Here is a 27,879-nt window from a genome sequence, read left to right as displayed (position 1 = left end):
TACAATCAGGGCCGGATGAGCGCAAAGTGTAATACAGACCATGCTACCAGTGCTCCCAGCGTGTACTATCCTGGGCTGGAAATCATTAGTTTTTCCTTGTGGTAGGATCAAAAGTCTCCCTCGAGAGCCAGAACAGAGCTCTGCCACCCCCGTCCCAACACAAGTGTCCACTGGGCAATGTCCTCAGCCTCTCACCTAACCTCTGGGTTCGTCTGTCTTCCCCACTGCCTTGACTCCTCTCTACAGCGCATGGTGACCATTACGGCTCCTTTCCCGAGAGCCTGGAAGCCACTTTTCTCCGATACCCTTCCCTGGATCAGAGGAGCAACCGTCACCATTGGGCTCTGATACTGAGCTGTGAATTGCCAAGGCAGGGAGTGGTAACACAATGGGCGGCCTTTACTATCCCTCCCCTTTAGCTGAGTGCCCATTCTGGCCTGCTCCTCAGCAATGCTGACCCAGAGAGCCCCCATCCCACCCTGGGCCGCTGTTTCCTAGGGCTTTCCCTCCATTCATTTGTGTATCTCCTCTCATTCCTCCGCAGCTTTCCCATTCCCTGTCTCTTGCTCAGCTGCATACGGGTGTGTGGAGAGCAGAGTTTCTGAGACAGCCGGCAGAGGACGGGAGAAGGTCCCTTCAGCTACCAGTGCCTCAGATGTCACAGGCCCATTGTGTGATCTACAGCATGGCAGGGCAGGAGGAGAAAAAGAGATAAAGGAAAGAAAGTGAGGCGAATCAATCTGTATAATAAAGCACCGAGAAGTAGCTGTGGTCGGCTCTTTTAATTGAGCTGAAAGGTGCAAATGTCAAGAGCCCGGAGATTTCCAAGGGAGATCAATTCTGCATCACTAAGTAAATTAAAAACAGAAAGCAAAATAAATTACACAACCTCCCCGCACAGCCCGCTAGCCCAGATCCAAGAGCTGTGTGCAAGCAGGGCAGGTATGAGGAGTGGCCCCTTTCCAGATGTGCGTGGTGAGTCCAGCCCAGATCTTGCAGGGCCACAGATCAGATGAAAAGGGCAAACACAACTGGCTCTGTGTGTGTGTGTGTCAGATTGGGGTGTGGACTTCAGGATCTGCCCCTACCTGCCCTTAACAGCACCAAGGAAATGGATCTGACTTCTTACTACCCTCATCTATCAGTGCTAGAGTCACACAAAAGACTGGCTTCCCCAGATAGACACTTCCCCATCTTGCAGTGGTGATGTTTCCCAGGTGATGAGCACCCTAAGTCTGATCGCAGGTGCATCATGCCTATCGTTGCAGCCTTGTAAAATCAGACACACCCCAGTTGCTCACACGCAGCTATTGGCTTTATGGGATTCTCAGGGAATACGTGCCATACATGTCTGAGCTCAGATCCACGGACTAAGTGGCTAATCCGTAAGGAGGTTAATTAGCCATGAGGCTACCACAACAAACAATACAAGAGTTTGTGAGATACATCAAGGCAAAGACATTGCTCATTGCAGGTCCTACTACCTACATACAGGTTTCAGAGTAGCAGCCGTGTTAGTCTGTATTCGCAAAAAGAAAAGGAGTATTTGTGGCACCTTAGAGACTAACCAATTTATTTGGGCATAAGCTTTCGTGAGCTACAGCTCACTTCATCGGATGAAGTGAGCTGTAGCTCATGAAAGCTTATGCGCAAATAAATTGGTTAGTCTCTAAGGTGCCACAAGTCCTCCTTTTCTTTTTACCTACATACAGTCCTTCTTATGTGTTTACTCAGGCAACTGTCTGATTGATATGCCCCGATAACAGACAATGTCCGTAATGCCGAGGATCTCAAAGTATGGCGTGTGTACAAGAACAGTACAGCCGTCATTGGCATGGCATGCAGCAGATGCTTAACAGTGTACAGCCACCCTACGCAGGGTTTAGGGCAGGGAGTGAAGAACAATACTGTACTCACCCACAAGGTGAAAAGTGCTGGGTGATCTTTAATGATGACAAGTGGTAAAGGCCCCAGGCTGTTTTGCTGCTGTTATTCACGTGTTTTATTGAAAAATTATAAACAGACTAACAATGCGCAAGGAATCATAGAATCATAGAATATCAGGGTTGGAAGGGACGAAGAAAAAGCAAACAAAGTGACTTGAAGCAAACAGAACCTCTCAGTGAAAACCAGGAAGCTATTGAAATAACTAGTCCAAGGAGAGTGATAAAATCATTGCATTAATAATTCATTGTAGTAATAAGAGGAAGTTACTCACCTTGTGCAGTAACGATGGTTCTTCGAGACGTGTGTCCCTATGGGTGCTCCACTTTAGGTGTCTGTGTGCCCCTGCACCTCTAATCGGAGATTTTTGGTAGCAGTGTCCCGTTGAGCCCACGCATGTGCTCTCCCTCTTTTGTGGTCTGCCTCGAGGCTATTTAGCACTGCACGCCCTCACTTCCTTCTCTACCACAGAGCCCTGTAGAGAACTCCGAAGGAGAGGGGAGGAGGGCGGGTTGTGGAGCACCCATAGGGACACACATCTCGAAGAACCATTGTTACTGCACAAGATGAGTAACTTCCTCTTCTTCTTCGATTAGTGTCCTACGGGTGCTCCACTTTAGGTGACTCTGGAGCAGTACCCACCACTGGAGGCTGGGACTTCGGAGCGGAGTCTTTTACTACAGAGAGTACTGTGGAGTCGAAGATGGTGTCAGCGGCCAAATCTTCAGTGATCGCATAATGTTCTGCAAAAGTATGGACAGAGGCCCCACTCATTGCTCTATAGATTGGGGAGATAGGGATATCCCTATGGAATGTGATTGAGGTAGGAACTGATCTCTTGGAGTGCGTATGGATGGAAGCAAGTTGTGCCCTTGCTAAGTGATTAATGCAACTAGAGACCCGTTTGGATAGTCTTTGAGGAGATATCACAGAGCTTTTGGATCTTTCTGTGGACGAAAGGAAGAATTTAGGGGATTTCCTGAAGTCCTTAGTCCTGTCCAAGTAGAATGCTAATGTCCTTCTAATATCTAGCATATGCACAATTGTCTCCCAGTTGTCACAATGCGGTTTTGGGAAAAAACAGGGAGATGGATCTGTTGATTCATATGGAAAGTGCAGAAAAAGTAGGGAGAAACTTGGGATATGGCCTTAGAATTACTTAAAAAAAAAAAAAAAGACAAAGGCTGTGAATGATGGGTGTGCCATCAGGGCTGCTATTTCTCCTATGTGCCTAGCTGAGGTGATGGCAATTAGAAATGCTGTTGTCATGGACAGGTATAACAGAGAACAAGTTGCCCTGGACTCGGATGGAGGTCTAGTCCAAGCCCTGAGAACTAGATTAAAGTCCCAGGCTGGAGCGAGTGGTATCACATGAGGGAAGAGAGTCCCAAAGCCCTTAAAGAATCTACGCATTAGTGGTTGAGCAACTTCCAAGTGGGAAGCCATTTTCGCCATGAGATGTACCTTAAGGGAGCTGAGCGAGAGTTTAAAATGTAGTGCAAAATCAAAGGGAGGAAAGATGAGGTCGGGTCTGTCCCTTTCAAATGGTATGGACTTGGAGTCGTTTCCATTTTGTAGATAGGTATGTGGGACGGCCAACGTGTGGTTGTGTTGCAACACGTGTTTCAGCTTGTCAGAGCATTCTGCTTCTAAGTTTTGGAACAAAGAAAGATCCAAGCCTGGAGGCGGAGGATCCATGGGCTGGGGTGAAGGGTCAGCCCATTGTTTTGAGAGAGCGGGTGAGGAATGGGCTGACGTCAGAGGAACAGGAGGGCATATTGCCATCTGTGTCAGGTAAGGGAGCCAGACTTGTCATAGTCAAGAGGGGCAATCACAATAACTCTCGCTTTGTTTTGTTGAATTTTCAACAGAATCTTGGCTAGGTAGGAAACTGGAAAGAGACATACAAGTGGGCCCTGTCTTCTGGGAAGATGAGGGCAACTGTCAGTGAATGTTTCCCCAAGCCGGCCCTGGAGCAGTAACAAGGACCTTTCTTGTTCCGATAAGTAGCGAAGAGATCCATAGGCCGGGTATCCCCAAAGGGTGGCTATATCTTGAAGCACCTCTGAATTCAGGATACACTCATTGTCATGATAAAATTCCAGCTGAGATTGTTGGTTGTCCTGTTCCGTATCCCTTGTAGACAGACAGCTGAGATGAGCACATTGTGATGGGTGCATCAATTCCAAAGTCTGAAAGCTGTCTTGCAGAGGGAGGGAGATCTGGCAGCTCCTTGGCAGTTTATACAAAACATACAGGTCACATTAAGTCCATCATAACCTTTGTGTGTTGTTTTTGATGAAAGGCAGAGTTTGTGCACAGGCACTCTTGACAGCCCTTAGCCCCAGAAGAGTGATGTGGAAGGTCATTTCTGTGGAAGGCCATTTGTCTTGAATCTTGTTGGTGAGCTCCCCAGGGTATTAGGGAGATGTGTCCCAGGGTGGTGAATGTGGGTAGCGAGAGGAATGCTCTTGCTTGTACTGCATCAGGTTGGAGCTGATAAAGTCCAGTCACTGTACCGGGGTTAGTATGCCACTACAATGAAGTGAACCTTGGAGAATACCCTGTGTGGAGCAGTCTGTACCTATAATGATCCTGCCCCAAAGGTAAGCAGTAGGAAATCTCCTGTACAATGGTTGTATTGAGATATGGCAGTAGGCACCCTGTAGGTTCAGGGCTAGAAATCAATCTCTTTGCTCTAGAGCTAGTCCTAACTGCTGTGAAGTAAGGTAAGGTGACTTCTGAGTGGTGCAACAGGTGTATAGAGGGCAGCTGGTGCTGTAAGATATCATTGTTCAGGCCCCCGACCAGCTCATCAAAGTGCTTATAAGAGGCAGTTTGAGAGGTCATGGACTGGGGTGCAGACTGTTCTCACATTTGAGCCCTGGGTCTCTTACACTGTGGCTCATAACAGCACAGAGATGGTGAGTATTGAGAAGATTGTGATCTGTGGTGTGGTTGAGAGGTATATCTTCTCTTCTGTTCCACAGTGTAGATTCCTAAGGAGTGTAGTGAGGTCCAAGAATCCTTCAGGATGTCGAGAGAAAATCTGTCTTCTCCACAAAGAGTTTGGCCCTTCAAATTGGAAGTCTGTAGATCTGTGGGCAATCTAGAGAGGTGCAGCGAACAAAAAACAAAAAAACCCCACAACCCACCTCAGTTCCACTGTCATGGAGACTGGGCGGGCAGCTGTAACAGCTATATCCAGTGGTGTCTCTAGGACTGGTCTGGCTATTAACTGACTTTCTCTAAGGATGGTCTGAATCTGTTCTTTTTGTGTTTCCAGTAATGTTTCAGAAACGTCCTGGGTTTCTCAAGATTAACAAAATTGTTTTGGCCATGACAGTTTGGTAATTTATGACTCTCAACGGTAATGTTGTCAATGAATACGCCATCTTGCGAAGCCTGATCATATGGAGTTGACTTGGCATTATGTTGCTTGCTTCATGCATTAACCACATCCACTATGATGGAGTTGGGTTGCGGATGTTTGAAAACAAAGTCTGCCTCTTTGGGTAGAGATGTAGGGTTGTTTTTGTTTACACTCTGTTGCTGGTTGGTGCGATGGAGGCTGGCTCTGCCAGATGATTTTGGTAGGATCTAGAATCAGCTCATTAATTGGGAGGACAGTTCTAGATGAGAAGGTAGCGTGAAGAACTTCCACCAACTTGTGATGTGTATCTGCCACCTCCTGTAAGGGAATCTGCAGCTCGTCTGCCACCCTCTTGGTGAGATCCAGAAAGTTCTTAAATCTTCACCTAGTGATGAGGGGTGGGTGGTACAGTCTCATCTGGGAGAGATGAGGAGAAATGTGCTGAAGAGGTAGTTTCCTCTTCAGGTGTTTGCCCCCCACCCTTTCCTGTCCTGAAAAAGCTTTCTCCTGTCCTGGCTCAGGTGCTCTCCTGCCCTGGCTCAGGTGCCAGGCTGTAGCAAACCATCTGGTGGACTCTCCCTGAGAGACACTGGAGATGGTCGCACCATGTGTGTGTATATACCCGAAGAGTTACAATATGGCCTTGGGAGGGAGAGGCAGGAAGCCAGGCACGGGCGGTTGGCATGATGGAATTGGGAATGACCCTTGTAGTGTGGTGGTGGGCCACCTTGAGGGGCCGGGTAATGATCTCCTCCTGGCCAGTGTCAGATTTGTCAGTGCATAAGGGTGCCGCTGAGTGGGGTATTGGCAGTATACAGCCCAGTGCTAAGAGTGATTCTGAGTGCCGGGATGTGCTCAATACTGGGGTCCTGGTACCAAGTAATGGGGATTGTGGTTCTTCCCCAATCATCAGGTCTCCAGGATACCAGAGCTCATGCAGTACCATGGGTTCATTTGGTACCACAGAGGAAAGTCCGTTGTACATTGTCACTACCGATAGTTGGGCAGAGCACTCCCTAAATGAGAGTTTTGTCCAGTACAAAAAGTTTGTGGTGCCACTTTTTTAGAGACGGTATGGTAATTGTCTCTCCCTGGGTACTGAGGCCAGAGGTCTCCAGAGTATCAGAGCACCCGTGTTACCATGGGCTCATCCAGAATCCCAGAGGAGCGTCTGTAGTCTGTATCAATGGTTGGGAAGGTGCAAAACACTTCCTAGATGGGAGTTTTGTTGCCTCTGGTACCAAAGGGTTTCTCTATGCTGCTCTTTTAGAGATGGTATGGTAACTGTCCCCTCTTCTTAAGGGACGGTACCATTGCCTCAGAGCATGAGGGTGGAAGCCTCTGGTGTCTGGGTGCCGAAGCAGAGCTGACAGCAGGACTTCTCTGTGTGTAACTGTGCCCTCTCGGGTGCAGTAGTTGCCCAGAGTAGAGCTCAGAGCAGCACAGAGCTCACAGAAGCCCCTTGTCCATGCAGAGAGCAGACCTCAGAGCAGGGCAGAGCTCACAGCAGGAAGCCCCTTCTCAGCTTTCAGCTTCCAGAGCTTCCCTGCCGAACCAGAGCGGCAGCTGAGCTCACAGCAGGAGGTTCCTCTGCTGGTATTGGCCTACCGGTGGCCGCTCTGGGGAGCCCCCCTGGCTGGCCAGCTACTGGGGATGGCTGCGGAGATGGCTGCACTGGGGAACACGGCTCTGCCTGGCCAGTTGCTCGGAGGAGCCTTTCCAGGGGAGTCTGCTGATGGCTTCCCCCCCACCCTTCACCACTCGACCCCTTTTGAAGTGAAGGCTCCGGGGATGATCCAGGATCAACACCCACCGGAGTCTCCTGCAGACTGAAGTGTTTTCTCGATAGGGAGTGTCTGCCCATTACGGGAACTGACTCCTGGCAGGAGAGGCACCGCTTGGAGCAGAGAGCGCCAGGCAAGCCCCTGGGGAGGGGATGTCATCCTCTAGCAGGGAGGAATATGCAGAGGATATATATTTTTTTAAAACTGAAAAAGAAAATAATTATGAGTCTACTAGATGCCTGGGTGCGGGGAATGCCCCCAGACAGGGAAGGAAAGTGACCTTCTTTTCCTTTTTCTCTTCTTTTTAAACCAAAGGAATGAAGTAAAATAAAACAAAACACTAGCCTGAGTACTTGTCCGGAGAACAAAGGTAACAAAACAAACACTACTTATGCTAATGACACAGATAAGGAAGGGACAACTGCTCTGGTTCCAGCGGTAGAGAAGGGGGTTCGGGGGTTCGCAGGAGCAGTGCTAAATAGCCTCGAGGCAGACCACGAGGGAGGGAGAGCACATGCGCGGGCTCAAGGGGACACTGCTACCAAAAATCTCAGATTAGAGGTTGAGGGCACACAGACACCTAAAGTGGAGCACCCATAGGGACACTACTTGAAGAAGCAAAGAATGCTGCATTCATGCTCAAAATGGCTAGTGCAATAGCACCAGTTTCCCGTACATCTGTCAGTGCCTCTTTACATGGCCCATCAGCAAATATTTCACATTTGATCACTATACTCACAGCACCCTGGCACCCACACTGACTCACACGGGAGTTCTGCACATTAATCCAGATGGGAAATTTGGGCTTTGCTAAAGGCTCATTCTATTCTGCACATTCAGTTCAAAGACAAGGGAAAGGCACTTGTCTACAAAGCCTTTGTAGGATGTTCCCAAGCTGTTACTAAGGGAGCAAGAGTCAAGATGCTAAGTGACTCATTTGGTAATTTTTTGACTTCTTGTACAGAAGATCCAGAAAACTGTGACCTAAAATCATTTCCTGGGGGCATTAACACAATAGGTGCACGTGACTCTGTTTGCTATTATATGGCCAATTGTTTTCTTTTAATGTTGCCTTCCACAGCTTAATTGGGATCCAAATTGTTCCATGTAAAACCAAATAAGATGGCCAGGGGACTGCTGAAGAGCACTAAGCTTTCCTCGTAGAGTACCAACAGTGGAGTGGGCCAACTGGCTAGGAATCACTCCCAAGGAGCTCCTATTTTAGCCTCCTCCAGAAGGCAGCAAGAAAGTTCGCTATTTTCAAGAGAGGAGAGAATTTCCCACAGTTAGATCTGAGACATGTTTGAAATAAAAACATTGGGCCAAATCCCAGTCCCATTTAAATCAATGGGAGTTTTCCAATTGCCTGGAATAGGACCATGGTTTCACCCATACTTAGTGCCACTGTTCGCATTGGGTTTGGGGCCTAGGTGCTCAGTGGTGGGTGCCAATATAGGAACCTGGGGCGATAGAAGAGTGACGGGTACCTTAGAAATGCTCAGATCAATACAGGCAAAGACACGATATTGCACCTGGCTAGGGGGCATGTGATGGGAGAACTGGTGGTGCTGCAAGAATCAGAGATAAGCACCTTGCAATGCTGTGAAAAGGAACAGGTGCCACCAAAATGTCAAGCCAGGGGAGAGTGCTTTAGCATGCAAGTAGGTGGGTGTTAATTGGGCCCTACCAGCCTCATCACTGCTAACAACCTCTGTTCTCCCACCCATTGCACTGTTTCTCTGCACCATCTCTACCTGTCCTGGCTTAGCAGCACTACAGATATATTCAGATACCCTCAGGAGAAAGAGAACAAACTTGAGAGGCAATGGGAGAAACCAAGCAGATTAAGGAGATGTAACCCATCTGCTTTAAAAAAGAAAAGAAAAGAAAAGAAAAGAAAAGAAACTCAGCCAGTGAGTTTCTGCCACGCACCAGGTCCTGATTCACAAATGTAACAGGCCGCAAATGTCACATTGTCAATGCAAACCCACGCTGATCATGATAATACACTGATGTGATAATTTTGATACCTTCCCATTACGAATTCCTCTGACTCTCCTGTAAACTGATGTGTAACGCAGAACAATTCAGCCACTGTTAATTCAGCCACTGGACGATGAGGAAAAATGTGCCAATCTTATCTCTACAAGCAAACAAAGAGGTGAGGAAGGGAAGGAGAATTCTCTTGCTCATCCCATGCTTCCTCTTCTCTGTCCATTTCTCCCGCTGCGTAACGCTACATCTTTCCAGCCTCAGATAGGCCATGGGAGGTAAACGGCCCTGCTGGTAGTCACAGGAGGCATTCTGCCGGTGGCGTACTGAAGCCTTGTGAGCAGCAGGCTTGGAAAGGGTGCAGGTGCCCTTTCCCAAAACTGGCCTCCAAGCACTAGTGGATATGGAACAGGCACGGGCCTAACCATGCCCTTGGATGTATGGAGACAGAGCCACAATGCATGTTAGCATCAGCTTGCCCGCCTGTGTGCATGGACTACACGCACGGATGCCCTGTCCAAAGACAGGTGCCGGCTGCCTCCACATGAGCCAGCAAGGTAGGTAAGGGTCTCCTTGTGCCCTCCCCCACTTTGCATAACTATAGCCATGATTTGACTATGTGTCTGTGTAAGCCTGCAGGACAACAGGGACATAGCTAATCTCTTAGCTAACAGGATGACTGATGTGACAGTGAGGTACCAGACAACAGGGACCCAAGGGCAGCAGGTGAAGCAGAACGTCACGGCCTGGCAGCATCGCACAGGCTAGGGCAGTCTTCTCCAGGCTTTAAAAAGCTGTCCTCCCCACCCCCTTCCCAGCATTAAGATGAACGCAATCATGACTCCCCTACACCCTGCCCCATGTCAGGACTTGTCCATTCCATGCTCACTCCAGCTGGGCCTTTGTGTCCCCAGGGGGCATGTCCCTCACTCGGGGGAATGCTCGGCTGGCTAGTGAAACTCAGCACTAATAATGTACACAGGCAGTCACAGGAAACACAGGAATTCGCTGGATGAGACTGAGACCCATTCAGCCCAGTATCCAGTCTTACACAGTGGCTGATTTCTGCTTCAGAGGAAGAAACAAGACCCCTGCAGTAGGCAGTTGTGGGATAATCTGCCTCTGCGGAGCTCCCGTCCTAACCCTCTACCAGTGACGGCCCCTTTTATAGCCTTCCAAAACACTTCTCTTTTAGCATTAACTACCCTAACTCTGGCTGTTCTTGTTATCCTTCTCAAGCCAATATGCAGTAAAACACAGCAGTATCTAGTTCAAGACACCTCCTTGCACTGCTGGCACAGAGTTCCTGGAATTAATTCCTGAAGCTGGGAGTTTTGCCCTTGACTTCAGTGGGGCGAGGATTTCACCCATTGTTTCAAACGCCAATTAAGGTGACAGGAGCGGACAGACCACAGGGCACTGATCTGGGGCTCTGGACACCTGGATTCTATTTCTGGCTCTGCCACTGGCCTGCTGGGTGACCTTGGGCAAACCTCGTCCTCTTCTCTGTGCCTCAGTTTCCCCAGATGTAAAACGGGAATAATGATGCTGCCCTAGTTTGTAAAGTGCCTTGAGATCTAGGGATGAGAAGTGCTAGAGAAGAGCAAGAAATTGTTAACAGCATTTACAATGCCCAGGCATTTAAAAGCAAGGCAACGAACAGCTATCATCATAAATCTTACATTATTTCACATAAGAAACTTACTTTATTATTGTCAAACATAAAGGAATGCATATTTCATCACAATACAACCCTCTCAGCTATAGACTTGTGCCCTGTTTCTCTTGTATTGTTTCATTTTTATCTTGTTTTTGGGATCCAAATATTTTCTTTCAAGGGATACCATTAAAGGGGAAAGATCAGTTAATAGAGTTATCAGCTGACAGTTGAATTTTGGGGGATAATGGGGGAACAGAATTCGATACAGGAAATTTTAACAGGAAAAGTGTGTAATATCTAATTCTGTTTGAGGACTTGCATGTGGGGCTGATAAATGTGCATCATTAACGTGTGTGTGTATCCAATCGCAGGACTGTGGCCATAGTTTCTGTGTTTCATTTTCCAGATGGTTTTGTGCCATGTTTATATGCTGAGATTGCTGATGGAAGAAGAACTGCTGATGAAAGAAAAGTATTTATTCTGAATTACAGTTAAAGCTGCAGTGCTGAAATATGCCACTCTTTAGACTTGATAAGAATACTGGGTTTGTTTATAATGGTGACCAGCGTAAGATTATGGATATCCCAAACTATTTAATGTGTTTTTAAAGTACCTAGATTTTGCAAACAATACAACAGAGAACTACCTCAGCTGGTTGAATAGCTTCCAACAGAAATTATCGATTTGACAACATTTTGTAAAAAAAAAAAAAAAAAATCTATATAAAGCATTTCATAGAATCATAGAATCATAGAATATCAGGGTTGGAAGGGACCCCAGAAGGTCATCTAGTCCAACCCCCTGCTCAAAGCAGGACCAATTCCCAGTTAAATCATCCCAGCCAGGGCATTTCGGTACATGAACCCATTCAATTCTTTTGTTTCAAAATTACTTTTTGTTTCAAAATGTATTTTGTATTATATTACCATGAGGGTTTAATAACAATTTTCAAATAATAAATAAAAAATAGTTGACAAATCTGACCTTAATTTCGTTGAGTCTCAGTTCCCCATCTGTAAAATGGGGATAATATCACAAGAGTGTTGTGAAGATTGATTAATTAATGTTTGTGAGAGCCTCAGATACAATATTGCCACAGAAACCCCCCCAAGGAAATTAACAATTCTATCTCCAGGGCAAGGTTTGAATAGCATTCAGTAAAATAGGGCCTAGGACCACACACTGAATGAGGAGAAAACAAAATATTACATAACTGGTCATTAACTGAGCACCATCTATCCTGTGCACCAAATGAACCAGGGGTCCTGTGAAAAAAACAGTATGGGATCATGTAATTACAGACTGTATCATAATGTATATGCACAAGAGGGCTGGAATTCAGGTTGCAAAGGCACCTTAATTCTGGAATTTCCTGACATTTGGGTACTTGACTTTGCAACTTTAATAATGTTCTTTTAACATAGCTTTTGTGTGAAATACATACATATACAAATAAAGTCTGATTCTTGGAAAACGTGAGACCTGATTTTAAGAGATGCTGCACCCACAACTCCTCCTGGTGGCTGGGGAGCACCCGCAGGACCACTGAAACCCAGCCATTGGCTCTGACATGTTGTCTGCTAATCAGATCCATCTTGGCCACACAATATTGCCTCCAACATATAGGCAATCAATCCTGGTTGGGTAAAGGTGATGGGAAATTATTTAGAAGTTAAAAAGCAAATTAGATCCTGATTAATGTTGTAGCATTAGAGACAATTCTAAAGAAAACAAAACAGTTACTTATTGGCACACTTGAGAAATAGCCCAATAGACTCTTGTTTATAGTCCCCGAAGTGTGCAGTGAATTGATTGGCACTCTCACTTTGAGAGACAGACTGTGACCCATTACTTTACCTCCTCTCTATCCACATGTCTGTTACGGCCAGAAACAAATAGACAGGACAGCTAGCAGGAGTGACACAGGCCTGGGCTCTGCAGTGATAAGTAGCCCTCTCTTTAGTAGTCAGATATAAATTGTAATGAAGGTGGATAAAGTGGACCAGTTGGTTCATCTGATCTGAAAGGAACTCAAAAAATGAAGAGGAAAAAAGTCTCTTCTGTGATCACTACAAAGCAGGATGTTTATGCAGTCTGTACTGGGACTTGCTACCTAAGCACTTCTAAATTCTTATTATCTGTATCACAATAGGGGCTCCATCAGGGAGCCAGGGTGCTTGGTGCTGCACATAGAATAAGAAGGTTATCCTTCCTCCAGGGAGTTCACAATCTACACGGCAGGATGCAGCAAGGGCAAGAGACAGACAAATGGGCAGAGGGCGTGGGAGGATGACGTAGCCATCAAAGGATGCATCGATATCGGCTTGCAATATCATCAGTCTTAAGCGGAATCAAAACTCACAATTCCGGTCTTCAAAAATAAATCAGACTGGCTTAAAAATCACAAGATTTTTAAAGAATGATAAATGTAGGTTATTTTTCTTTGCCCTCTTGTTTTTGATCTTTTCTTTTCAAGCTTATCTCCATAACTAAGGGCTAGAAGTTTATTAAAAACCACACCACAGCCATCTTAAAATCAGATTTAATCACAGGACTCCAGATGCTGGGACTTTAAGAACAACAACAAATATTGTGAGACGTACAAAATCACAAAATTGGGCAACACTGACTTGGCGGCTGCTGCAGCTTTCTGTGGTGGGAAGTTCCACAGGCTCAGCAAGCACAGGTAAAAAACCCCCAGTATTTCCTTCAATCCATTTCGGATATGTTTCCTTTTAACTGCGTCAGCCACTGTCTTGTTCTCGTGCTAAGAGACTAAATCAGAGAGCCCTAGTGACCGTCTCTGGACCACTCATTATTTTATATGCCTCTGTCCCTCCCCCTCCTTCCCTTTTTACCATTTCCTCTCGAAGGCTCCGACTCAGCAAACCACTTAAGCACATTCTTACGTTCCAGTGATGTCTGTGCTTTAGACTGAGCACATTCTGAAATGATTTGCTGAACAGGGGCCTAAACTATTTGTGTTTTCTCCCCATATTAAAAACTTTCTGTGTCCCAGCCATTTAAATCAGTGTAATAGGGTTCTTTCGCGCGTGTGTGTGTGTGTGTGTGTGTGTGTGATTTCATGTAATTAAAGACTGTGTCATAAGGCATATGCACAAAGGGACTGAATTAAGGTGGCACAGGGCCACCTTAATTCTGGCATTACTGAACTTTTGAGCACTTGACTTTGCAACTTTTATAATGTTCTTTCAGTGGAGTTTTGTGTAGGTACTATGTACAGCAGTTGCCACTGAAAATCATAGTTGCTAGTCTGCAGCTCCTACGGTGCAATCTTTTCTCCTGAATAGGGGAAGATACCATGGACTCTGCAGGTAACAGAAACAGTGGGCTTTTAGTTTTTAATGGCGGCCAGTATATTATATACATTTCTAATTTAATGATGGGAGGTGCAGGTGGTGAGCCTTGTACGATTCAGGTCAGCATTAGAGATCTCTATGAATAGCTGTAGTCTCACTAGCTAGGATAATATCATAAGGGGCACTAGCTTCAGGACATAAGACCAGGGTGAGTATGAAATTCCCCACCTTGGGCATGCTAATGCATAACTGTGTAGTATGGGGCAGTCTATACCTTCCTCAGAGACATCTGGTATTGGCTCCAGGCTGAGACAAGCTGCCGGACTCGAGGGAGTGCTGATGTGCTCCATAATGGCAACTCCTATGTTCCTACACAGAGCGTGTTTAAACCCTGATGTTGAGGAATGGACACAGTGCTCATGAAGTGCAATCGCACCTGGAGCTGCAGCTAGCCAGAGATGTCAAGAGTAACAAGAAGGGTTTCTTCAGGTATGTTGGCAACAAGAAGAAAGCCAAGGAATGTGTGGGCCCCTTACTGAATGAGGGAGGCAACCTAGTGACAGAGGATGTGGAAAAAGCTAATGTACTCAATGCTTTTTTTGCCTCTGTTTTCACTAACAAGGTCAGCTCCCAGACTGCTGCGCTGGGCATCACAAAATGCGGAAGAGATGGCCAGCCCTCTGTGGAGATAGAGGCGGTTAGGGACTATTTAGAAAAGCTGGACGTGCACAAGTCCATGGGGCCGGACGAGTTGCATCCAAGAGTGCTGAAGGAATTGGCGGCTGTGATTGCAGAGCCACTGGCCATTATCTTTGAAAACTCGTGGCGAACCGGGGAAGTCCCGGATGACTGGAAAAAGGCTAATGTAGTGCCAATCTTTAAAAAAGGGAAGAAGGAAGATCCTGGGAACTACAGGCCAGTCAGCCTCACCTCAGTCCCTGGAAAAATCATGGAGCAGGTCCTCAAAGAATCAATCCTGAAGCACTTGCATGAGAGGAAAGTGATCAGGAACAGCCAGCATGGATTCACCAAGGGAAGGTCATGCCTGACTAATCTAATCGCCTTTTATGATGAGATTACTGGTTCTGTGGATGAAGGGAAAGCAGTGGATGTATTGTTTCTTGACTTTAGCAAAGCTTTTGACACGGTCTCCCATAGTATTCTTGTCAGCAAGTTAAGGAAGTATGGGCTGGATGAATGCACCATAAGGTGGGTAGAAAGCTGGCTAAATTGTCGGGCTCAACGGGTAGTGATCAATGGCTCCATGTCTAGTTGGCAGCCGGTATCAAGTGGAGTGCCCCAGGGGTCGGTCCTGGGGCCGGTTTTATTCAATATCTTCATAAATGATCTGGAGGATGGTGTGGATTGCACTCTCAGCAAATTTGCGGATGATACTAAACTGGGAGGAGTGGTAGATACGCTGGAGGGGAGGGATAGGATACAGAAGGACCTAGACCAATTGGAAGATTGGGCCAAAAGGAATCTGATGAGGTTCAATAAGGATAAGTGCAGGGTCCTGCACTTAGGACGGAAGAACCCAATGCACAGCTACAGACTAGGGACCGAATGGCTAGGCAGCAGTTCTGCAGAAAAGGACCTAGGGGTGACAGTGGACGAGAAGCTGGATATGAGTCAGCAGTGTGCCCTTGTTGCCAAGAAGGCCAATGGCATTTTGGGATGTATAAGTAGGGGCATAGCGAGCAGATCGAGGGACGTGATCGTTCCCCTCTATTCGACATTGGTGAGGCCTCATCTGGAGTACTGTGTCCAGTTTTGGGCCCCACACTTCAAGAAGGATGTGGATAAATTGGAGAGAGTCCAGCGAAGGGCAACAAAAATGATTAGGGGACTGGAACACATGAGTTATGAGGAGAGGCTGAGGGAGCTGGGATTGTTTAGCCTGCAGAAGAGAAGAATGAGGGGGGATTTGATAGCTGCTTTCAACTACCTGAAAGGGGGTTCCAAAGAGGATGGCTCTAGACTGTTCTCAATGGTAGCAGATGACAGAACGAGGAGTAATGGTCTCAAGTTGCAGTGGGGGAGGTTTAGATTGGATATTAGGAAAAACTTTTTCACTAAGAGGGTGGTGAAACACTGGAATGCGTTACCTAGGGAGGTGGTAGAATCTCCTTCCTTAGAGGTTTTTAAGGTCAGGCTTGACAAAGCCCTGGCTGGGATGATTTAACTGGGAATTGGTCCTGCTTTGAGCAGGGGGTTGGACTAGATGACCTTCTGGGGTCCCTTCCAACCCTGATATTCTATGATTCTATGATTCTATAAGGCTGGTAGAACTGGCTTGAGCCAGAATCAACTGAAGGAAACCTTGGCGCAAGCCTTCCCCTGCAGCTCGGCCAATGCACCTCATTCCCAATCTGCAAACTTCCACTACTCCAGCCCTGGGCATTCTCAGCAGCTCAACCCAACCTGCAACACCCAGCGACACCTTTGCTACCACAGCACTGCTAATCCATCCACCTCAATCCTGACCTTCAGCTCCCCCTGCTATCCCAGGCCCTGATTCCCTATAGGGCTCTGCTAGTGTCTCTCAGTCTTGACCTGCAGCCCCCCCTTTCCCTCCCCCAGCTATGCCTGCCTGTGATGGGGCACACTCGCCTTGCACTGGAAGGGAAGGGGTTAATGCCTCACTGGGGGCTGAGGAAGCCACGCCCCCTTCACCCTACTGGGCATGCTCCAGGTGTACCAGTATAAAAGAGAGCAGCCCAGCTCAGGTAGGGAGGGATGCTGGCAGGGAAGGATGTGTGCCAGGAGCTCCTGCTGAGGACAGGTTCCAGCCTGTGCCAGAGGGGAGCAGAGACGTGGATCACAGTGTCAGACCCAGTAGCTCATGGAGCCTCAGGGAGCAGCTGGTGCTGGGGAACTAAGAGATCCCAATGGCTCCTGGACTACAATGCCTGAGACTGTGGTAGGAAATGTCCAGGGGCGGTGTCGGAGTGGTATCTCCCGCCGAGGTAAGCTCAGCATGTTTCGGTGGGACTCCCCACTGAGCTGGTAACTGGTTGTTCCACTGCTAGTAGGGGCCTGGGTCAGTGACCCCTGTGAACTCTTGCCATTGGGCCACACCGTCCTGACAGTAGGGATGTGTTTCTTGGACTGTGGCCGCTAGGCCTTACTGCCCTGAACGAGCGGGGTGTTTGCATAGACTCTGGCCATTGAGCTGCACTGTCCTGGTAGTAGGGATGTGTTTCATGGACTCTGGCCACGAGGCCATACTACCTCCAGAAGGAGGAAGACTGGAGTAGTTGACACTGCCTTCCGGCTGAAGAGGACACCGCAGTCCAGAGAGCGATGTGGGTCCCGGTAGTGGAGACAATGCAGCCGAGCAGACAATGGGCAAGACACCACCTGCAGAGGGCGCCCCACAGCTGAATGAGCTAATTCCCGGAGCAGCCAGCAGGAGGCACCACGGTGGTAAGCACAAACCGTTACACGTGGTGGAGAATATGGGCATGACCCCAGACCTGAGGAGAGGCCTGAACTAAGGAAGCGAAAGGCGGTGTAAATACCCCTGCGCGATTAACCTCCCACGCTAGAGAATCGCGGATCGTCGATGCTAGTACGGAGTCGGACAAAGTTTTGAAATGGCTGCTAGAAAGCCACCAGCAGAAGGCAGCACAAAAACAACAACATAACGCGGAGCTGCTGCAACAGGTGACGAGTCACCCACAGGAGATGATGCGGGAGTGGGCTGCAAAACAGCAAGCACAACAGGAGAGTCTTGTTCGGCAGCAGCAGGCCCAACAGAAAAGGCTTGTTCAACAAATGGCAGCCCTGCTGCAGCCAGGCAAGCCCCCGGCCAACCCCCCAACAGACCCTGACCCAGATGCCTTACTGCCTGGGCTCCCTGTAAGGCTCACGAAGATGGGGCCTGGGGATGGTCCTGAGGCCTTCCTCCTCACATTTGAGTGGGTGGCCACCGTTGCGCGATGGCTGGCAGGACACTGGGCTACACTGCGAGCCCCTTATTTAACAGGGCCAGCCTAGGCAGCCTACCATAACCTGGACCCCCAATACGCCCTGGACTACAAAACAGTCAAGGCAGCCATACTAGACCAGACCGGCATCAGTCCAGAGACGTATCGGCAGCACTTTTGTCAGGGACGGTATCTGATGGGGGCCAGGCCATGGGCGGTGGCTCAACATCTCCGGGACTACGCTTGGCGATGGCTAGAGCCCACCAAGCAGTATGGGGCACAGGTGGCAGAGACGGTCATCCTGGAACAGGATCCGTGACAGTGGGATACGTTACTCCCAGCCTTGTTGTTTGCTACGGGAGGTACGCCAAGCCTCCACAGGGTTTTCTCCATTTGAACTCTTATATGGAAGACAACCCCGAGGTATCCTCGACCTCCTGAAGGATGGCTGGGAAGAAGAAGAGACCCAGGGAAAGGGGGTCGTCCATCATGTCCTACAGTTTCAGGAGAGATTGCAGAAATTGGGAACCTTTGCTAAAGAGAACCTGGAGCAGGCACAGCAGAGTCAGGCCCTACATTACAACAAGGGAGCCAGGTTGCGGAGCTTTGAACCTGGACACCGGGTCCTGATCCTGTTGCCCTCATCTGAGTCCAAATTTTTGGCTCAGTAGCAAGGCCCTTTTGAAGTAACCTGGCGGATCGGCCTGGTTGATTATGAGGTTAAGCTGCCTGGTCGGCAGCACGAAACATGCACATACCATGTAAATTTACTGAAGGCCTGGTGCAGTAGGAAGACATTACTGATTACTCCCTACCCTCCTGAACCAGAGCTGAGACCCCTGGCAGATGAGTCTTTGAACATGGGACAGTAACCACAGGAGCAGACCTTAATCTGAACCAGAAGGAACTACTCCAAAGACTATTGCGGTCTTACCCAAAGCTCTTGTCAGCATGGCCCATCCTGCTGATGGCCCCCATGAACACTGGCCATTGGGCCACACCACCCTGACAGTACGGGTGTGTTTTATGGACTGTGGCTATTAGGCTGTGCTGCCCTCAGTGAGCAGGGTGTTTGCATAGACTTTGGCCATTGGGCTGTACTGCCCTGGTAGTAGGGGTGTGTTTCATGGACTCTGGTTGCCAGGTCGTACTACCCCTGGAAGGGGGAAGGATTCAAGTTGTGGGCACTGCCAGAGGGCAGTGTCTTGAAGAGACACCGCGGTCCAAAGAGCGATGCATGTCCCAGTGGTAGAGACAATACAGCCGAGCAGACAATGGGCAAGACACCACCTGCAGAGGGTGCTCCACAGCTGAATGAGCTAATTTCTGGAGCAACCAGCAGGAGGCGCCACGGTGGTGAGCACAACCCGTTACACTGCCCTGATACTGTTGTGAGCAGAGTCTGCCAAAAATGGTGTACTGGTGGTGGGTTATTCTTTTCATCTGTCCCAATAGGGACAAGGATAAATCAGTCACACTCATTTTTACTTGCAACTGAAATCCAGGATTTGAATTCAAATTGCCAGAGTCTGGGAGAGTGGCCAGCTCATCCACGGTGCCACCTCGCTCCCTCTTAACTCTCTTCTCTGAAGAGCAGATGAACGGTGAGGAGAACAGGATTCCCATGGCGCTATATGCAACTATTCAGGACATCCACATCAATACCAAATGAGTTCATCATGAATAATATTATCATGATTAATACAGCTACAAGATTATTGGTAATCCTTAATAACGATTAGACCATTATTTTTAAAGCGTTACCGATCAATCAGTCCATCTCAAGGGGTGCCCCATGCACAGACTGCAAGACACCTGGGAGGCAAGCGGTGAGCTAGAGAGAACAGGGAAGGAGGCTGGTGCTGCTGACAGCCATGCAGAGAGAGATCTAGCGCTGGGTGGATGACACGGGTGAGGGGGACCGGGGCAGGAAGGGGAGAGGGGTTGCCAGTGCCACATAGCTGATCTGCAGAGAGAGCAGACACAGTTTATGGAGAGCGACACGTAGCACCCTCCAAAACTGGAGGTGGAGAAGGGTTATCAGTAGGCATACGCAACATATGCGGCTGCGTAGAGCACCCCAAAATTTCAGGCACCACCCTCGTTGGCTGCGGCATGGATACCTCTCCGGCCCCTCCCCTGCGCTGGGCCAGCAGGCTTCTCCTGACCCAACGCGCTGGCCCCTCCCCTCCACCCACTCACTCCTCAGCTGGGCAGCTGAGGGCTCCAGCCAGGGGTGGGGCCTCAAGGAGCCAGGAATGAAAGTTTGCATGTGAGTGAGCAGGAGGAGCCGGGGCCAGGCAGGGGGACCAGACAAGGCTGGAAACAGAGCAGGGGTGGATACCCGGACGTAGGGAAGAGAGGGGGGAACCGAGCTCGGTGGGTAGAGCTGGGCACAGGACTTCAGGGTCAGGGGGGCGGAGGAGGAATCAGGCTGCGGATGGCTCTGGGGAGCTGGGCCAGACAGGGGGGCAGGCAAGGCTGAGAACAGAGTGTTTGTGTGTGTGTGGGGATACCTGGAGGCTGGGAGCTGAACTTGGGGGTGTGTAGAGCTGTTCATGGAACTTCGGGGGGGGGGGGGGGGGAAGAAAGAGGAACCAGGCTGGGAAGGGAAAAGAGCTGGGGGGGGGGGTTCTTTGTCTGGCTCAGTGAGCAAGCAACAGATGCACTAGGGTCTCCTGGGGAGAGCAGCTGTTCCGAGCAGCCCCCCACTGTACCTGCACCTTTCCCCCTCTTTGCCCACATGCCCTGCCCACCAGCAACTCCCTGCAATCTCTCTCCTACTGTCCTTTTCACTCCGCCTCCCTCTTCTCTGAAGTTTAAGCCCAGATGCGGATGATCCCCGGGCTGGGAGGAGGGAGAGACGCGCACACACACACCCAGGCTGGGGAGGAAGGAAAGTTAAGGGAAAATAGAAGAAGGTGGTGTTTGCTTTTCCTGCCCATTCACAATATTCCAGTGTCAACAGGAGGAAACTGACACTAAAACAATGGGAGGAGGGGGATGTACCTAGAGCAGAAAAGCAGCAATCAGGGCTGCAGAATGCAAGGGAGGGGGCGACCTCTTAGCTGGGGAGGAAGATGGACTTGCACTGGACAAGGCTGGAGTAGCTGAAAACTTTTATTTAGGGAAAAGGGACATGATTTTTTTCTTGTGGATCCAAGTATCTCCAGGGCTGTCTTTCAAGCTGGTAGCATTTTGAAGGAGGGAGAGTTCTAAACTGTGCGGAGTTGGTGGGATTTTAAAGGTCCCTTTAAGAATGCAGCATCTTCTTCCTCACCCGTGGGAAAGACCTTTTAAAAATGGCCTTAAATAATCGAAAACAAGAGCCACTGTTCAAATGACACTTGGCTGGTTATGGCTCCAGCCCCACTGTTGAAGCATTGTTGAAACTGCGCTCTGAGTTATACCCAGTACAATCCCACTGAGCCGTGTGTGGCAACGAGGTGCATAAATCAGGGCAGAAAAAAAGACTGGTGCCTGAATTCCTTTTCTTATTAAACTGCACACACCAAGCACCTCTTTACTTTTCAGGATTAGAGGGAAATGCTCTATTTTAGGGAGAATGAAACGCCATTTGGGAGTTGATGGCCCACAGCAGTGGCAGGCAAGGCCCTGGATGACGGCTGGACTCAGCCACTGGTATAAGCTATTTTTTTTTGTCATTCAAATGGATTTTGGGTCATGGCTGACATCCCAGCCATCATGTAATACACTTCCCTGTGGCCTTTTGACATGCACACAGAGGTATCTCACTGCCAAGTTCCTATCCTAGGAAGGGGCGGGGAGAGAGGAGGCTGCAGGGTGATTTCCCACCTCCATGCAGCCAGTGGCCTATGCTTGCCACTGCCACGCTGGAGCCTCCACATTTATTTATTGACAAAATTTGCAGAATTTTAAAATACTGTGCACAGAATTTAATTTTTTGGTGCTGAATTCCCTCAGAAATATGGGGTGCCAGGCAGTTGGGGGAGGCTTGAGATGGGTGCTGGGGAGTGGTCTGTGGGTGGGAGATCGCTGGCTATGATCTGTGGTGGAGATCTCTCGGTGAGGGGCCAGTGGGTATGGGGATTGCTGGGCATCAGGGGGTGAGTGATACTGGGCAGTGGGGCGGTATAGCAGGGCACGCTGGCAGTGCAGGGCTGGGTTTGGGGGCACAGGTGGGAGGGAAGTGCAGGGGTTAGGGGTGAAGGCAGCACAATTAAACAGTTTTTAATAAAGTGCATGTGGCAAGTTATCAAATCATGTAAGCTTATGTTTGTGTTGCTAAGAGCAAGTCAGGCATAGGGGCACCAGTTTAATAATACTGCATACGGCCCCATAAATCCTAAGGACGGCCCTGAGCACAGGGTAGAAAGGAACAAGAGCAGGGAGAATTAAAAAAGAAACCGCAGAACTCAGGGACACAGGACCCCAGAGACTGCACCCGCCAGAGCCCAATCCAGGTGGCACAGAAATCCAGTTCAGGTTTCCTCCACACAATGACTACAGTTGGAGCCCATCAAGGGTACTCTAGGAATCCAGTTCCAGTCTCCCCCACAGTGGCACTCTACCCAGAGCCCATATAAGAAAGATAGAAATCCAGGTTAGGTTTTTCCTTTGCCTGGGGCAGCACCCAGAGTCCATTCCAGGAGGCGCAGTAATTCAGGCCAGATTCCTCTACTCCTGGGGGGCTGCACACAGGTTGCACTCCAGATACATCATAAAAATACACCCTAACACCTCTTGCTTTCCGATGTAAACAGAGCCAGCCTGTGCCAGAAGGAGGCAAACACACAGACAAAAGGTTGAGGCTAATACGAACATCTCTGGATTGCTCTGGGACATACCTAACAAACAGCACAGTCAAATGACACATGTATAAAGCACCTATCATTCAGCTGTATCCCCAGAGGCTTGACAAAGTACAAGCCCTGGAAGGAAGAGAATTTCCTTCCTTGCCCCGGGAGCAAGGACGCCCTGGGAAATGTTCAGCTTTGGGGGTATGAATATCTTGGCCACTGTTGTTCACCCAGGTAAATGGCTTGATTTGCTTGTATGTATAGTATGGAGGCAAACACTAACCCAAGCCAGATGTGGCTATTCCCTTCGCAAAGTGTTTCCTCACTACAATGAACACATGCAGCCAAAGCCCATACACTTGGATTTTCAGAAGTGCCCAAACCCCATTCACACATCATAGGAGTTAGGCACTGTCAGGAGACCCATGGGAAGAGCTGCCCTGGGGAAGCCATCTGCAGCATACACAAGCTTCATTGCTCCTGCAAAACCCAGGGACTCTGCTACATATTCCTGTGCACTGTCTCCTGGCACTTAACTACTTACATATACACAGCCACTTAATTCCCTTAGACCCCTTTGAAAATCTCACCATTGTCTACAGAGAGGTTCATGCCCTCCACAAACAGACCAGAGGAGATCACAACTAATGGGACAGACAAATGGAACTGCCCTCCAAAAATGAATCAAAATTCCATTAGAAATAGCACTTGGTGCACAGGAAACACCTGGTTCCTAGTAGAGCTGAGGGTGTAGAATTGCATGGGATGCTCACTTCCTTCCTCACATCAGTAAGAGCCTTCAAAGAGACAGCCAAGGCTGAGCTGCCCACTGTCCTCCCAGTGGCCAGCCCCGAGCACTGCCCCAAGTCGTGGTAGGTGCTTCCATTAGCACCACCATGATGCCCTGGTAGGTCCGGCACACCTAGAGAGCAAAACTGTCAATTGCAATGATCAAATATCAATGAAAAGAATATTAGAGGCTTTAAAAATGGGAACGTGCTGGCATGAAATATCTCCCAATTCACCCAAATGAAAGGGCTCAATTTTCAGCATGCTAATGTGCGTTGCCTTCCCTGACCTCTGCGCTGGAAGGAGCAGAATTAATTTTTTTCCAAGAGAGTCGCTAAAGGACTAAGTATCGGAGATTTAGAAACTAAAAATCTTGAATTTAAATGAGTCCTGCAGGTCATAAAAGGTCAATAATAGACTTGGGATTTACTGGTCTTTCCAATTCCCCATGGCTGCAGATAGCTGGATGCTAAAGAATTGATGGGTTAGATTTGGGAGGGTGGAGGGGCTGCATAGTTATTTACTGCATCCTGCCTTCTTTTTTATTCTGCACGCTTCTCCTCTCATCACCTGGGTGAATCCAGCCTGAGCTCTCTATTCAGAGACAGAGCTCCAAGTCAGGCCAGGATTAGGGCATATCAGGAAAAGCAGTGACTCAGAACTTGCAGACAGTAACAAATGGAAGCCGCTAAGTTTCTAGAATCGCAGAGAAACTCTACTGGAGCTGAGCAGACTCTCTCGTTGGAAGGCCCAGAAAGGAAAGGACGGTAAATAAAACTAGTCCGAGACCAAACAGGGAATAGCATTTTAGGGTTGACAGTTGGATCACTGAGGTGAGCCAAGATGGCAGCCCCTCGCCCCACGAGGCCAGTGCTATACTAGTGTTTGCTTGGAGCAGACGCGTGCTCGGATTCTAATGCAACTGACCCAAGATGAGAATCCAAGCCAGCTGCAGAGCCCCAGTTGCCCTCTTCCTCTTCTCACCCTGTGATGATGCATCTGTCTTGCTTAGGAATTACTCCTGACAGAATTCTGCACCCTTGTGGGGGCGCAGAATTCATCAGGTCCGCATATTTCTATGCCCCCCACGCAGAAAAATGCAAAAGAAATCTGTGGGGGGGACGGGACGCCTCTTCCCTGGCAGCCCAGGCACAGTGCATCTGTTCCAACGTGCCTGGAACAGTTTCAGAGAGGCAAATCACTGTTGGGGGAGGGGTCTGGGCCTGCGGGAGAGAGGTTGATCACCATCAGGGGGTAGGGTTGGGCGTGCGTGCCTGCCTGCCAACAACTACTAAAATTGGAACTATACAGAGAAGATTAGCATGGCCCCTGCGCAAGGATGACATGCAAATTTGTGAAGCGTTCCATAAAAAACCCACAAACCCAAAAAAACCAACCAAACAAAAAAAAACAACTGAGAGAGACTCTGTCCCTCTCACTTGCTACTGTGGCTCGCCGGGGTAGAGTAGTAGGTCTTTTTATTATGCAAGAGGCAGGCTCTGTCCTTGAGGCAGAAATGTAGCAGCCTGCCTGCATGGTAATATTGTTAATATTCCTATTGTTCATTAACTGTTCCCATTCTCAGTCAATTCCCCCAGCAACATAAAACCTGTAAAAGTTTTTAGGTCCCTACATTGCCAGAGTGATGTAAAGCCTTATAAATGACAGTAAGGGAATCAGCTAGGAAGAGCTATGTGCTCTCTCACTTTTTTCCTGTGCCAAAGTGGCACAATGGGGTTAGAGTACAGCTCAGGATTTATTTTACTTACCCATTTTAAAAAAAAGACTTTGAGAGCAAATAAAACATTTACCAAGCAGTCAATAAAATGTCAGGACAATCAGAAGCAAGCACTTCCCAAAGTACCCAGCCAGGCCCAGGACAATGATTAGCAAAACTGTATAGTCATTGTAGTTTAAATAAATTACCAAAACAATTGAAACAGGTGTATATATTATATTACATTATTTTGACACATAGAATATGCAAAATTTTGAATTTTTGGCGCAGAATCCCCCCAGGAGTAAGGAATGCAGCCCTTACCCCAGGCCAGGCGGCGAGAGCACCAAAGGGATCACAACGTCCACATGTAATGCACAAATTTTGTTGCACAAGAGCTGCAAGCAAGCCACCACCGCTTCTGTGCTGAGGCTTATTGTCACACTGAGCTGATGGGTCTCTTGCCCCAACCCAGCTCCTGTTGCAGTCTAAAACTTCTCTGTGTAAGCTGTCAGCCCCTCAATCAGCCAGTGGTTCGTTCCTATCTGAAGGAAAGAGGGGAGGTTCATTCCCACTTGCTCTCTCTGTAGGGGGAACTCGCAAGTTCTAGGTGGAAATGTTTTAATGAGTTGCTTTCTTTCTGGCCTCATGTCCACAGGACAGCAGTGTCACTTCTCTATGTCTCTGCTGCCTTCTCTCTCCCTGCCACGCGCTGGCAGTGAAAATTAAGAGGCTGGGCAAGACAGCATCTGGGCCATCTGGTACAGCCAGCATTTCCTTGTGGCCCCAGACGTCGTATGGTCTCAATCAGAAACACAGTTGTCAATTCACAGGGCAGCCAGGTGCTATCTCGGGCCCCAGTCCAGCCCTCGCCAGCAAAGGACTTCAGCACATGCTTAAGACTCAATGGAATTTAAGTGTGTCTTTAAGTGCTTTGCTGATCGTAAGTACTAGCTGAACTGGAGCCCTGATGAGAGTTACAAGCAAGAGGGCTTTAAAACGGGGAAAGGGCAGTGCAGAGAGATGTACAAAAACTCTCCTGCTCTGCCTGGATTAACCCCGGTGACTTTCATATGCTCAGAGAGCAGGGTTGGCTCCTCTGCAACTTGTCCTGTGAGACAAGCAACCACAGCACATATACAGCGCTTTGACTCTCACCGCTCCCCCACCCCAGTGTTCCGTGCTTTAGGAATGGGCTCCACACACACCTTCTTCCGCAGGCATGTCCCACTCTAACTGGGGCACGGCCCCCCTATCAATTCAGCTCCCTCACAGTCGACCGGGAGGTCTCCTAGCCACGCAGTGACAAGACCCAGCCATGCTTTGCCTTGCCGAGTTCCCAACCTGAGGACAGAAAATTGGGGTTTATAACCCATGATTCTCGGCCTGCTAGGAGTATATGCAGCCTCGCTGAAAATGGATGCCACAGGAGAGCCTTTGTAGTCCAGGAGCCATGGGGCAGGGATAATCTGGCTTCAGGACTCTGACAATGAAGGTTACTGCTGAATATTTAAACAGCGACCTCCTTCCAATGGTTCACCCATGCACCGGGCATCAGGGGCAGCTCCAGTTCTCCCCAACAGCCTCCTGCTTCCATTGAGGGTGTCATTTCCAAAGCACTGCTCGGTAGGGCCTGATCCTGAGCAAAGACTTGAAGCCAACAGGAGCTGTGGCCCTTTAGTCCCAGTGCTGAGCACTTGGCAGGATTGGGTCCTTGGGCAGCTTTCAGGATGCTGTGCAAAGCAGAAGAGGTGGTGGCCCTTTCCCTGCCTCCTCTCCCAATGACTCTGCATGGACAAGAACCTTCCTTCCAGCTCCAGAAGGCTGTGGCTTCCCGCAGAGCTTACCAAAGTTACTGTGATGGAGAGAGACTAAGGATAGGTCTACACCACATTCGGGAGAAGTGACTGCAACACGGACCACGGCCAATTGAATATGTAACCAAGGGCCCCGGGCAGCAAGCCTACGGAGTCACTGCTCTTGTTACCCGAGCGAGCTTTGGTCTAGTTCTACATACATACATTGCAATTACATCTCCCAACTGCAGCGTTGATAGATCCTAAGCTGCTCTAAGTTTCCTGCTGTCACAGGAGCATGGGGAAGCATACTGTGCCTACGTGTGTCAGGCTGTGCGCCGCCAGGCCCAACCCTGCCAGGTAACTTTACCACAAAAGAGACCAACGTGTAGACAACCAGCTCTGGGATGGGGCAAATTCACCCCCGGTGGAATCCCCCTGGCCGGAGCTATACATCACTGCCTCCAGGACCTCTGAGCAGCCAATGCCAACTCATTTAAACACTGGCTCTCCTATTAAAATCGAGACAGTCGATTGTTACAATCCCAATTCCCTCCCATTACCGCACTGGAAACTTAAGGCACCAGGAACTGCTGAGAAGTTGGAATTAAGGCTGACCCAGAAGACAGAGACATTTGCATCATCGTCAGCGGAAGCCATTAGGGATGGCTGTGCCTTGACAAGTTAAGCTGGGTGACTTAGCTAATGGCAGCAATCTGCCCACGAATTGATGAGGCTTGTGTTTAGCTCTGCTGCAGCGGCACTGTAACTAACTTCACTGGGCTGGCGCG

At 48.8% G+C, this 27,879-nt stretch overlaps 1 protein-coding gene and 1 non-coding gene across 5 annotated transcripts in view; one reads left to right on the top strand and one right to left on the bottom strand.

Moving 5' to 3' along the window:
- Positions 1-27,879, bottom strand: part of CACNA2D2 (calcium voltage-gated channel auxiliary subunit alpha2delta 2) — a 588,723-nt gene that overhangs the window by 244,412 nt on the left and 316,432 nt on the right. The window lies entirely within an intron of this gene.
- On the top strand, positions 24,846-24,949 carry LOC140915417 (U6 spliceosomal RNA). Its single transcript, XR_012160153.1, has one exon. It is a non-coding gene; the product is annotated as a U6 spliceosomal RNA (small nuclear RNA).

This window comes from Lepidochelys kempii, chromosome 7 (genome assembly GCF_965140285.1).
Source record: "Lepidochelys kempii isolate rLepKem1 chromosome 7, rLepKem1.hap1, whole genome shotgun sequence".
NCBI lineage: Eukaryota > Metazoa > Chordata > Testudines > Cheloniidae > Lepidochelys > Lepidochelys kempii.
The sequence above is the reverse complement of the archived record's forward strand: the minus strand, read 5'-3'. Positions and strand labels throughout refer to the sequence as shown.